The sequence below is a fragment of the Eleutherodactylus coqui genome, chromosome 7 (genome assembly GCF_035609145.1).
Source record: "Eleutherodactylus coqui strain aEleCoq1 chromosome 7, aEleCoq1.hap1, whole genome shotgun sequence".
NCBI lineage: Eukaryota > Metazoa > Chordata > Amphibia > Anura > Eleutherodactylidae > Eleutherodactylus > Eleutherodactylus coqui.
The window spans coordinates 66,024,947-66,036,001 of NC_089843.1; the positions used below are offsets into that span (position 1 = coordinate 66,024,947).

Genomic DNA, 11,055 nt, shown 5'->3' on the forward strand with positions numbered 1-11,055 from the left:
CTTGCAGAACTGATCAGGGTCTGCAAGGACCCTGCAGCTCTGCTGTGCCAGGGGATCTCAGCGGTCACGTAATGGGATAAGCTAAAGGCCCTTCTGCATGGCACAATCATCATGCAAATAATAGTTAGATCGAGTGGTTTGCATGATAATTAATAAGTGTAAGATGCATGCAGTGACTGAACATCAGCGATAAATCCTTAGATTAACCTGATCAGATCTTTCAAGCAGACCTGAAAATCATCATTCATCTGCTGCTGCATTGTTTGCAATAAAAAGGAGTCGATGTGATGAATAGAAGGAAATGGCAGAAGGAGTAACTAGAGACGTGGTTATTAGCCAACGAACAATCAAAACAACCCGAATATTGTTCATTGTGAATACATGCCAGGCAAACAATATACAGTTACTACATCAAAACCTGTTGCATGCTCCTTCCAATTTATCTTGATGTGTTAAAGGGCCTTTAAGACGCTAAATGATCACCAACACCTTGTCCTGAATATGTCTGAAGGATGGCAAATTTCAGGCGATGCCCCCAACACCTTGCTTGCTTTGCTGATGTGGAATTACAAGTATCATCTTAAGGTATCTTAACATGCAGAAACTTTTGTTCAGTTGCTCAAAGTTGCTGAAGCGTACCAATGACAGTCGCTTGTTTGCTTTTACACTGAGCACTTTAGGGTGTATTTAGGCTGAGTGCACACTTACTGTGTGTGAGCTGCACATCGATTCACACAGACACAGTGCAGAGACATGCATTAGTAATACAGACAGGTATAAGATATGCAATGAGGCTTTTTTTCATGTGGACCACCAGTCTGTGTGAAAAACATTAATCTGCATAGCCCCATATGCTATAACAGGGCTGTGTGTTGCCCAAGAATTAAGACGAACAGCACATGACCCCAAACCTGATAGTGCTCGGGGCACCTTACACAAATGATTTTCCTGTGCGAGTTCCTTCCCATTGCAATATTTATGAAACTCACATAGGAAAAAAAAACCCTTGATCGCTCACACCAATAGTGCCAGAATGAAAAATTGCAGCAAGTCCTACTTTTGGGGGATTCTGTTCCAGAATCACCTATTATTTCCTATGGGAGTTTAACAAAAAAGAAAATCTTGCTCACATGTAAACGTGATTTTCATGTGAATACAATGTGATTTACAATATTGTGATTTTAATGCGCATGAAGATCTTAAGTATAGCAATGCGGTTTCCTTGCAAAACACAGAGGAAAAATCGTGCTGCGATGTTAGCTCGAGGATCGGATATCGCACTCGCATAAAAACAGTATTAATGTTCATTAGTTATTCGTCAACATATTGTTCATATATCTTCATGCAATAACGAACAACTGTAACTTTACACAGGATGACTTTTGATTAACCAACAGATACAAGACTAGCAAGTGAGTTGTTGCTATAGGTGACTGTTATTATGCGGAACAACTCATTTGCATTGTTTGATGGAGTGATAGTCACTCTGCGTAAATGTACCTTTACCCCGTGCTCACAGAACAGCCACAAGCTGTGGAAGTTGCATCTAACATCTCAAGTATTCATCCAACAGAAATACCACATCCTGCATAGAGTCATGTAAAAACTCTCCATTAACTGTAGAACTACAAGTGCCAGCAGATCGAGGACTAATTACACAGCTGCTACAAAGCCAAAAGCTGTCCATGTACAAACTAAGAAGAACAGAAGTAAATAAAAACTAGCAGCAGAAGTCAGTAACTCTCATCAGGACATGAGGACAGCCTGTAGATGATAGGCATCACCCTCCCCAGCCCCCTGGTACCTGCCCAACGGGGTGCCCAGCACTGGCCGGCTGTGGAGGAGGGAGCTTGAGTCTCTTCAGGATGTGTTGAGGAGCTGCAGTTTCTCCAGGCTCCATACCTCCCCTCCTGTGTCTTCACTTCTGGGGAACACCATGCAGGGATCTCCCAGCGGCAGTGACGTCACAGGAGGAGGAAGCGCTGATACAATGTAGCAGCCTGCACTCAACAGTCACATCCATACAATGGCAGCAGCTGTCACACCCCGAGAGCTGGTTAGGCCACTTCTTGGAGCTGCAGGAGGCTACAGCCTTAAAATTATCTCCTATCACAGGACATTCAGGCAGGATAAGATATCAAATCTGCAACTTTACTTCCTTCTAAGAGCGTCTTAAGATCTATATATGTCTAATATCACACTCAGGGGTAGTGGAAATCGGAAATGTCAGCTGTGAAGCTTTTACATCTACTGTATTTCTGCATAGACCAGACTACAACTCCCAGAATACAACGCAGGGAGGAGTCGAGCACTCACAAACAGTGCTGGTTTCTGTTAACCCACTAGAGGGTGGAAGATTGAGTGTAGTACTATAAGGGCTGCTTTTCAGTCTGGTAATGATTGCAATATATAGCTTTTTTATTTTCCATTTGCGGGTCTTAGAGACGTGTTTCCTTACTATAGTGGAATATAGTTTGATAGTTTGTTTTAGGATCTTTAAAGGAATATGGGAATATTCAGCTTGAAGACTTGGAAGTTCTACTGTTTTTCTAATAGAAGCAGGAAGAACAGAACATCAATGTGGTAGCAAAAGAAAATGTAACGTTTTCTATTTAAAAAACAAAACATTTTACAGTTCTGTAACCTCTAAATAAATAAGTCTAAATATTAGTATATAATAGTAATAATTATAATACTAAAAGAAATATCAAAATAAAAATTTATATATATATACACACACACATATACATACTCTTTGCACAAAAAAAAAATTCAAGCACTCTGAAGGCGTTGTCATTTTGTAATAATAATCTTTATTTGTATAGCGCCAACTTATTCCACAGCGCATTTGATGCAGGGGGGGGGGCTCAATCAGGACAGGGTGGGGGGCAGGGAGTGTACATGATGGGCGTAATTTGAGGGCAGGGGACTAAAGTCAGGGGAGTTGGTCATTTTGCTGCATGCAGTTACATTTCTGGCAGATATAGAAATGATTTGAGTTGTGGCGTGATTAGATGAGCGGTCTTGCCACCTGAGGCCCTGAAAATAATTCCACCCATCGCCTATAAAAAAGTCCTTAGAGGCTACTTGCGTGTAGTGGATCTCTTTTGCCGCTCATGTAGAGCTTGTTGACCACTAGACGCCTCTATGATGCAATTGAAGAGATTTCACCCAGTAAACAAGAGTCTGAGAGGGGCGCGTTTTTGGAATACAAGAACCTGGATGGTCATATCGAAGAAATGCCCACATCCTGGGCCGTTCTGGCTAGACTGTTAGGAGGTGTTGTGACCAGTGGATGTGTGAGGGCACACAAGGTGACTGGGCTTAGGACACCCTAGACCACTGGTGGCGAACCTATGGCAGGCATGCCAGAGGCGGCACTCAAAGCCTTCCCAGCTGGCACTCGCCGCCGTCGGCCGCTCACCACATTAGTAAATACCGGCAGGGGTGCCGCAGCTCCCCTGCCGGTATTCACTCAGCAGCTCTGCTAGAGGCGCTGATCCCGGCGCACACTGTGATGTCAGTATGCAGCCGGGATCCTCCTCTGACGTCTCCTACTTGGTTCCGCGAGAGCAGGGAAGGGAGGAGGTGTCCGGCAGCATGTCACAGTGTGTGCTCCCGGGATCAATGGCAGCAACAGCGCCAAGCAGAGAAGGTGTGTGTGGGGGGATTTGGGTCCCAGAGGGGGGCGGGCGCTATTACTACAGGGGCCACTGTGGGATGTCGCTATTGCTACTGGGGACCTCTGTGGGATGTTACTAATACTACTGGCTACTGTGGGATGTCACTATTACTACTGGGGACGCTGTGAAATGTCACTATTACTACTGGGGACCACTGTGGGGTGTCACTATTACTATTGGCTACTGTGGGACGTCACTATTACTACTGAGGACGCTGTGAAATGTCACTATTACTACTGGGGACCACTGTGGGGTGTCACTATTACCGCTGGGGCCGCTGTGGGATGTCACTATTACTACTGGGGGCTGCTGTGGGATGTCACTATTACTACTGGGGATACTGTGGGATGTCACTATTACCACTGAGACCACTGTGTGGTGTCACTATTACTACTGGGGGGCCACTGTGGGATGTCACTATTACGACTGGGGCCACGGTACAGTGTCACTATTACCGCTGGGGCCGCTGTGCGGGGTCACTATAACCACTAAAGCCGCTCTGGGGGGGTCACTATTAGCGCTGGAGCTGCTCTGGGGGGGGAGGGGGATCACCCTTACTGCTGGGGCCGCTCAGGGGGGAAGGGGGTCAATATCACCGCTGGGATATGTTTACACGAGGTGGAAATGCTGCAGAATGTCCTCAGCGGAAGTTTTTGTGACAAATTCCACAGCATTTCCGCATCCAAAAGAAGTCAAAATCTGCACCCGGTCTATTTTGAAACAGCCTTGTCCTTTTAAGAACGACAGAGGTAAAAATCATACGTCGTGATAAGCCCCACCCCCTTATGTGTTGGCACTTTGTGATAAATAAGTGGGTTTTGAGTTGCAGTTTTGGCACTCGGTCTCTAAAACGTTCGCCATCACTGCCCTAGACAGACCACCAGTAGAGATGATCGTTTGATCGTCCGACAAACATAAGCAGCTCCAACAGTTTCATTGTCTGCCATCCAGAGACAGTTGGCACCATTGTTACAGGCCCCTGTGTCTGTGGGAACCATTTCCAGGTGCTTGGCTGAAGGTTGTTTAGTCTCATGTCGCCCAATTACACGTAGTGCTTTTGACACCCACTATCACTTCTGTTTGCAATAATGTCATGAACGATGAGACTGGACTGCTACAAAGTGGAACGGAGTGGTCTTCAGTGATGAATTCAGGTTCAGTTTAGGCACTGATGACGGACATGTTCATGTCTGGAAACCTAGGGGTGAGCGCCTCAATCCTGCGTTTGCTATGGAGCAGCACACTGCCTCCAGTACTAGTGTGATGGTTTAAGAAGCCATCGCATACAATAATCGGTCACTTCTAGTAGTGGTACGAAGGACAATGACAGCTCAGCGATATGTTCAGGACATCCTGCAAGTACACGTGTTCCTCTCATGGCAGTACTTCTATTAAGGCATTTACCAGCAGGATAATGCTCGGCCGCACACACAAGGGTGTTACAGAAATGCCTCCACAACATTGTCACACTTCTGTGTCCTGCCCGGTTCTTGAATTTATCGCCAATAGAACATGCATGCGATCATCTGGGACAGCAAATGAGTTTGCATGATCTAGAGGCTCAGTTACAGCAAATGTGGAGCAATATGCCACAGGATACAATATGGAACCAGTATGCCTCCATGCCTGCCAATATCACATTTTGTATCTAAGCTAGAGGCACTATAACAGGGTACTAGAACCTCCATGCCCGCCGGCATCGTATCTTGCATCCAAGCTAGAAGTGTCCCAACAGGGTACTAGAGTCTCCATGCCTGCCTGTATCACATCTTGTATCTAAGCTAGAGGCAGTACAACAGGGTACTAGAGCCTCCATGCTTATCCGTATCACATCTTGTATCCCAGTTAGAGGTGGTACAACAGGGTAAGAGAGCCTCCATGCCGACCCATATCACAGCTTACATCCAAGCTAGAGGTGGTACAACAGAGTACTAGAGCCTCCATGCTCATTGGTATCACATCTTGTATCCAAGCTAGAGGCAGTACAACAGAGTACTAGAGCCTCCATGCTGACCCATATGACATCTTGTATCCTAGCTAGAGGTGGTACAACAGGGTACTAGAGCCTCCATGCCTGTCCATATTACATCTTGTATCCTTTTTAGCCTTCCTTTAAGTGTGCAGTTTTCCACAATACAATTCTCCTATGGCTCTGATATTGTAATCACTTACTTATATCAACAATACAGTCACACTTAGAAAGTTTTATTCAATTCTGACAACTTCTTCTAGGGGAGGGATTTTTTGGACAATGAATTCGCCGCCCTCCAAGATAAATAATTTTGGTATTTTTCTATCAGCATAACCATATAAGGCCTTGTTTTTGTGTGAAAAGTTGTATTTTTTAATGTTGCCATTTAATTGTTTTTTTGGATTACTTTTTATGGCATGCACAGTGTGGCAAAAATGACATGCTCACTTTATTCTACAGGTCAGTAAAATTAGTGTACTTTTACATGGGTTGCCTACGGGCTAAAAAAATTCCCTTGAATGGGCAATTTTGACAGATGGCCATCCTGTGTAAAAGCAGGGCCTGACAGGGTACTGAGCGATAAATCGCTCATTAGTCACTATTTGCTTCGTTTCAGCTCAAGTTAGGGCACACTATTGTTTTTCTGGTGAAATTGCTAGTTTAATATATCATACACCTACCATCCCACTGGAAAAATTAGAGTTGCATTCAAGATGGCGACATTCAAAATGGCCGTTATATTGGGAATGTGGCCTAACAGGTTTCTCCCTTGCTCCACAACTAAACAGTTTTTATTCCACACTTTTGAGACACCCTTTATTGGAGACCTCTGCGGGTCAAGAGACACAGAATGTTGTAAATGTCTGATTGGTAGATGTCTGAAGAACTGATACTCCAATGATGACTAATAAGGGGTTCATGTCCCCTAATGCTTGTTAGGCCTCCTGCATACAGGGGGCGGGTCGGACCCCCCATGTGGGATTCCCGCAGCAGAGTTCGACCCACTGCCCAGTGCCCTGCTTACTTGTCCGGCATCTTCTTCTCTGCTGCTGATGTGCTGTCCAATACACCAGTGCACATGTGCAGTACAGAGAATGCCGCACCGTTGCTATGGCGATGACGCAGCTGTCACAACAATTCTGCACTGATGATTGCAGAATGGTTGCAGGAAGGACAGCTTCTATTTACTTCAATGGAAGCTGGGTGTGTGTAGCCAACACATGCTGCGATTTCTCCTCCCATAGGAAAATCACGATCGATTTCTTCACGTGGGCAGGAAATTGCGTTTTGCCATAGCATGCTATGGGCTGGTTTGCTACAGAATCCGGAAGCAGAATCCCGCTCTGGATTTTGCAATGCAAATCTGCCCCTGTGCAGGAGGCCTTGGAAGACATTTATAATAAGAAAGAAAAGCATGGAGAGCATGCTGCTTCCAGAACACCCTATACAGCCAGGGGCAAAACTATAGAAGATGCAGGGGATGCGGTTGCACCCGGGCCCAGGAGCCTTAGGGGGCCCATAAGGCCTCTCTTCTCCATATAGGGAACCCAGTACTATGAGTAAAGCATTATAGTTGGGGGCCCTGTTACAAGTTTTGCATCGGGGCCCAGGAGCTTCAAGTTACGCCTCTGTATACAGCCCATGGAAAATGCAATAGGTTTGGAGTTCCAAAAGTCAGAGCCTCACCACACAGGCATTTACAGCTTATTTTATGGATATGTCCTAATTATCAGTTATTGGTATTCTGTTCTGGTAGACTGTTAGAAACCAATATGTTTAAAAGACCAGAGTCCAGGCAATATGGTCTATATCTGCATATGGTTTATATTTCCTATGTAAAAGTGTCATTTCCTGCACTAAAACTATTTTAACACAGCTGCGAGAGGCACTGAGCAAACACCTGCCATAGTCTGCTGCTCAAACTCGTATTTTTAGCATTACGTTACAATCACAAAAGCGTAGCTACTAAAGAGGCAGACTATACAGCTATTAGGGGGCCCTCTGTTAGATTCGGGTGCGGGTGGTCATGACAATGCTAACCAGCACCCTAAGGGCACCACATTTGAATTTTTGGTTTGGTTTGGTTATCCTCTTCACTTCTGTATATTCCCCTGCACACTGGTATTATTTGTCCCGTTCTTCTTTCCATTGTTATCCTAACTTTTTTAAGAGCACGTATCAAAGTTTTCTATAGTTACAGTAGGTTTGGAAAGTCTTCAGACCCTTTCACTCTTTTACATTTTGTTATGTTGTGGCCTTCTGCAAATTAAAAAAAAAAAAATTAAGTCACCCCCCCCATCATTCTACTCTCAATACCCCATAATGACAAAGTGAGAAATCTTTGTAATTTTTTTAAATTGAAAACTAATATTTTGCATTGATATAAGTATTCAGACCCTTGTTATGACACTTGAAATTTAGCTCTGAGGACTTTCATTTCTCTTGATCATCTTTAAGATGTTTCTACACTTTGATTGGAGTCACCTAGGGTAAATTCAGTTGATTGGAAGTAACTTTAAAAGACTCGGCTCTGTCTATGTAAGGTCTCACAGCTCACAATGCATATCAGAGCCAAAACCAAGCTATGAGGAGGTGAGAACTGGCTGTAGAGCTCAGAGACAGGATTGTGTGGAGGCACAGATCTGGAAGAGATTACAAAAATTTTCTGCTGCAGTGTAAGTTCCCACAGTGGCCTCCATAATTCTTAAATGGAAGAAATTTGGAACAACCAGGACTCTTCCTAGAGATGGCCAACCCACTAAACTAAGAAAACAAGAGAGAAGGGCCTCGGTAAGAGAGGTTACCAAGAATACGATGGTCACTCTGACTGAGCTCCAAAGATCCTGTGTGCAGATGGGAGAAACTTCCAGAAGGTCAACCATCACTGCATTGCTCCACCAATCTGGGCCTTATAGCAGAGAGGCCAGAAAGAAGCTTCTCCTCAGTAAAAGACATATGAAAACCCACCTGGAGATTGCCAAAAATATCTAAATGACTCTCAGACTGAGAAACAAGATTCTTTAGTCTGATGAAACCAAGATTGAACTTTTTGGCCTCAGTTCTAAGCATTATGTAAATAGAGAACCAGGCTCATCACCTGCCTAATACCATCCGTACAGTGAAGCCTGGTGGTGGCGGCATCATACTGTGGGACAGGGAGACCAGTCAGGGTTGATGGAAAGCTGAATGGAGCAAAGTACAGAGATATTCTTAATGAAAGAACCTGATCCAGAGAGCAAGAGACCTCAAACTGGGCAGAAGGTTCACTTTCCAACAAGACAATGAACCTTAGCAAAACAGCCAAAACAACACAGGAGGGGCTTAGAGACAACTCTGTGAATGCCCTTGAGTGGCCCAGCCAGAGCCCTAATGCGAACCCAATGGAACATCTCTGGAGAAACCTAACAAGGTTTGTCCACAGACGGCCCCCATCCAACCTGACAGAACTAGAGAGGATCTGCAGAGAAAAATGGCAGAGAATCCCCAAATTCAGGTGTGCAAACCTTGTGGCATCATTTCCAAGAAGACTGGAGGCTGGAATCACTGCCAAAGGTGCTACAACTAAGTACTGAGTACGGGGCGTGAATACTTAAGGCAATGCAAAAGGCTAGTTTTTCATTTTTTTAAAATTTGCAACGATTTCTAACATCCTGTTCTCCCTTTGTCATTATGGGGTAATGAGTGCGGAATGATGGGGAAAACTGTGGGGTTTTTTTTATTTACACAAGGTCACAACATAATAAAAATACCTTCTGAACCTACTATGTAATTAGTGCAGTTTACAATATCTATTTCTGGAGTAATTCCCAAAATTATTTTTCAGGACATTTTATTTAGATGCTACATTTTGGGATGTACTACTACAAGTACATGACTATAAGGATAATGCATGTGCTACCAGGCAGGCACGTTTCTTCACCCAATGGGGGAGTAAAGGTCTTTTAACAGGGGAAGATAAATTGCTCATAACGAGCGCTGATCAGAGCTTGAAAGAACCTTGAGCAATTGTTGGGGGATGAACAGCCAAGTGAATGATCATTCATGACAGATAATCATTTGAGCGGCCATTCGATCATCACTGTCAGTAGCAATTCTCCCGCTCGCACGATGACGTGTTGCTGACAAATTATCATTTTCATGGAACATAAAAGATGCAAAGGTTCGCGTCTGCCGGCTGGTTGCTGAAATATCTACATGGTGCAATGATCAGGTAAAAGGCACTTGCATGACTAAATCCAGTAATTTGCTGTCTGTGAATGATTTCGTAGAAAGGAACTTGTAGATTTCTTCGAATTGGGCATTGGCCAATCACATTCGCTGTTGCTTAGCATGTCAGTAATAAGTGTTAAGTGCTTTATTCTATGAGAACTGGACAGTGATTTTGATTGAGAAACAAATGGTCCAGAGTCTTCTGTCCACTTGAGAAATCAATGCCACATCGAGTTACTGCACTTCCTTGGGCTAGAGTAGGTCTTATATGATAACAATTCCTGTCTCATGACTTTTGGCTTTGATGTAGGTTTCTAGCTGCTCAATAGTCGTGGGTCATGTTTGCCGGATTTTTCATTTCCAAAATGTACGAAATGTTTTCTATTGGTGAAAGAAGGCCTGTCCAGCACCCGGACTCGTCTTCTGTGAAGCCATGCTGCTGTAATGGATCCAGTGTAAGGCTTAGCATTGCCTTGTTGAAATATGCATGGCCTTCCCTGAAAGAGACGACATCTAGATGAGAGCATATGTTTTTCTAAACACTCTATATACTGCTCAGCATTGATGGTGCCTATCAAGATGTGTAAGCTACCCAAGCCATAGGAACTAATGCAAGCCTATACCATCAGAGATGCAGGTTTTTGAACTGTACACTGATAACTAGCTGGATAGTCCCTCTCCTCTTGAGTTAGCAGGACACGGTGGCTGTGGTTTCCAAAAATAATTTCAAATTTTGATTCATCTGACCCCAGAATAGGTTTCCATTTTGCCTCAGTCCATTTTAAGTGAGTTTTGGCCCAGAGAAGAAGCTGGTGTTTCTGGATTGTGTTGGCTTCTTCTTTGCATGGTACAGCTATAACTGGCATTTGTGGATTGCACCGTGACCTGTGTTCACAGACAATAAGTTCTGGAAGTATTCCTGATCCTATGCAGTGATTTGCATTGCAGAATCATTTATACTTTTAATGCAGTACCGCCTGAGGTTCCGTAGATCTCGAGCATCCAATATTGTCCGTTGGTCTTGTACACATTAATTTCTCCAGATTCTCTGACTCTTTTGATGATATTACGTACTGCAGATGGTGGATATTCAAAGACTTCAACATTTTACGTTGAGGAACATTTTTCTGAAATTGTTCTGCAATTTTTAGACACAGTTTTTCACGGATTGATGAACCTCTGACCATATTT

The 11,055-nt window shown here is 44.0% G+C and overlaps 1 protein-coding gene across 2 annotated transcripts in view; it reads right to left on the reverse strand.

Moving 5' to 3' along the window:
• Positions 1-1,957, reverse strand: part of KLHL5 (kelch like family member 5) — a 71,492-nt gene extending 69,535 nt beyond the window's left edge. For both annotated transcript variants that reach the window (XM_066573182.1, XM_066573183.1), the window contains exon 1: positions 1,805-1,957. The gene's annotated coding sequence lies outside the window, so the exon portion shown is untranslated. The remainder of the gene's footprint in view (positions 1-1,804) is intronic.
• Positions 1,958-11,055: the final 9,098 nt, after the last annotated feature.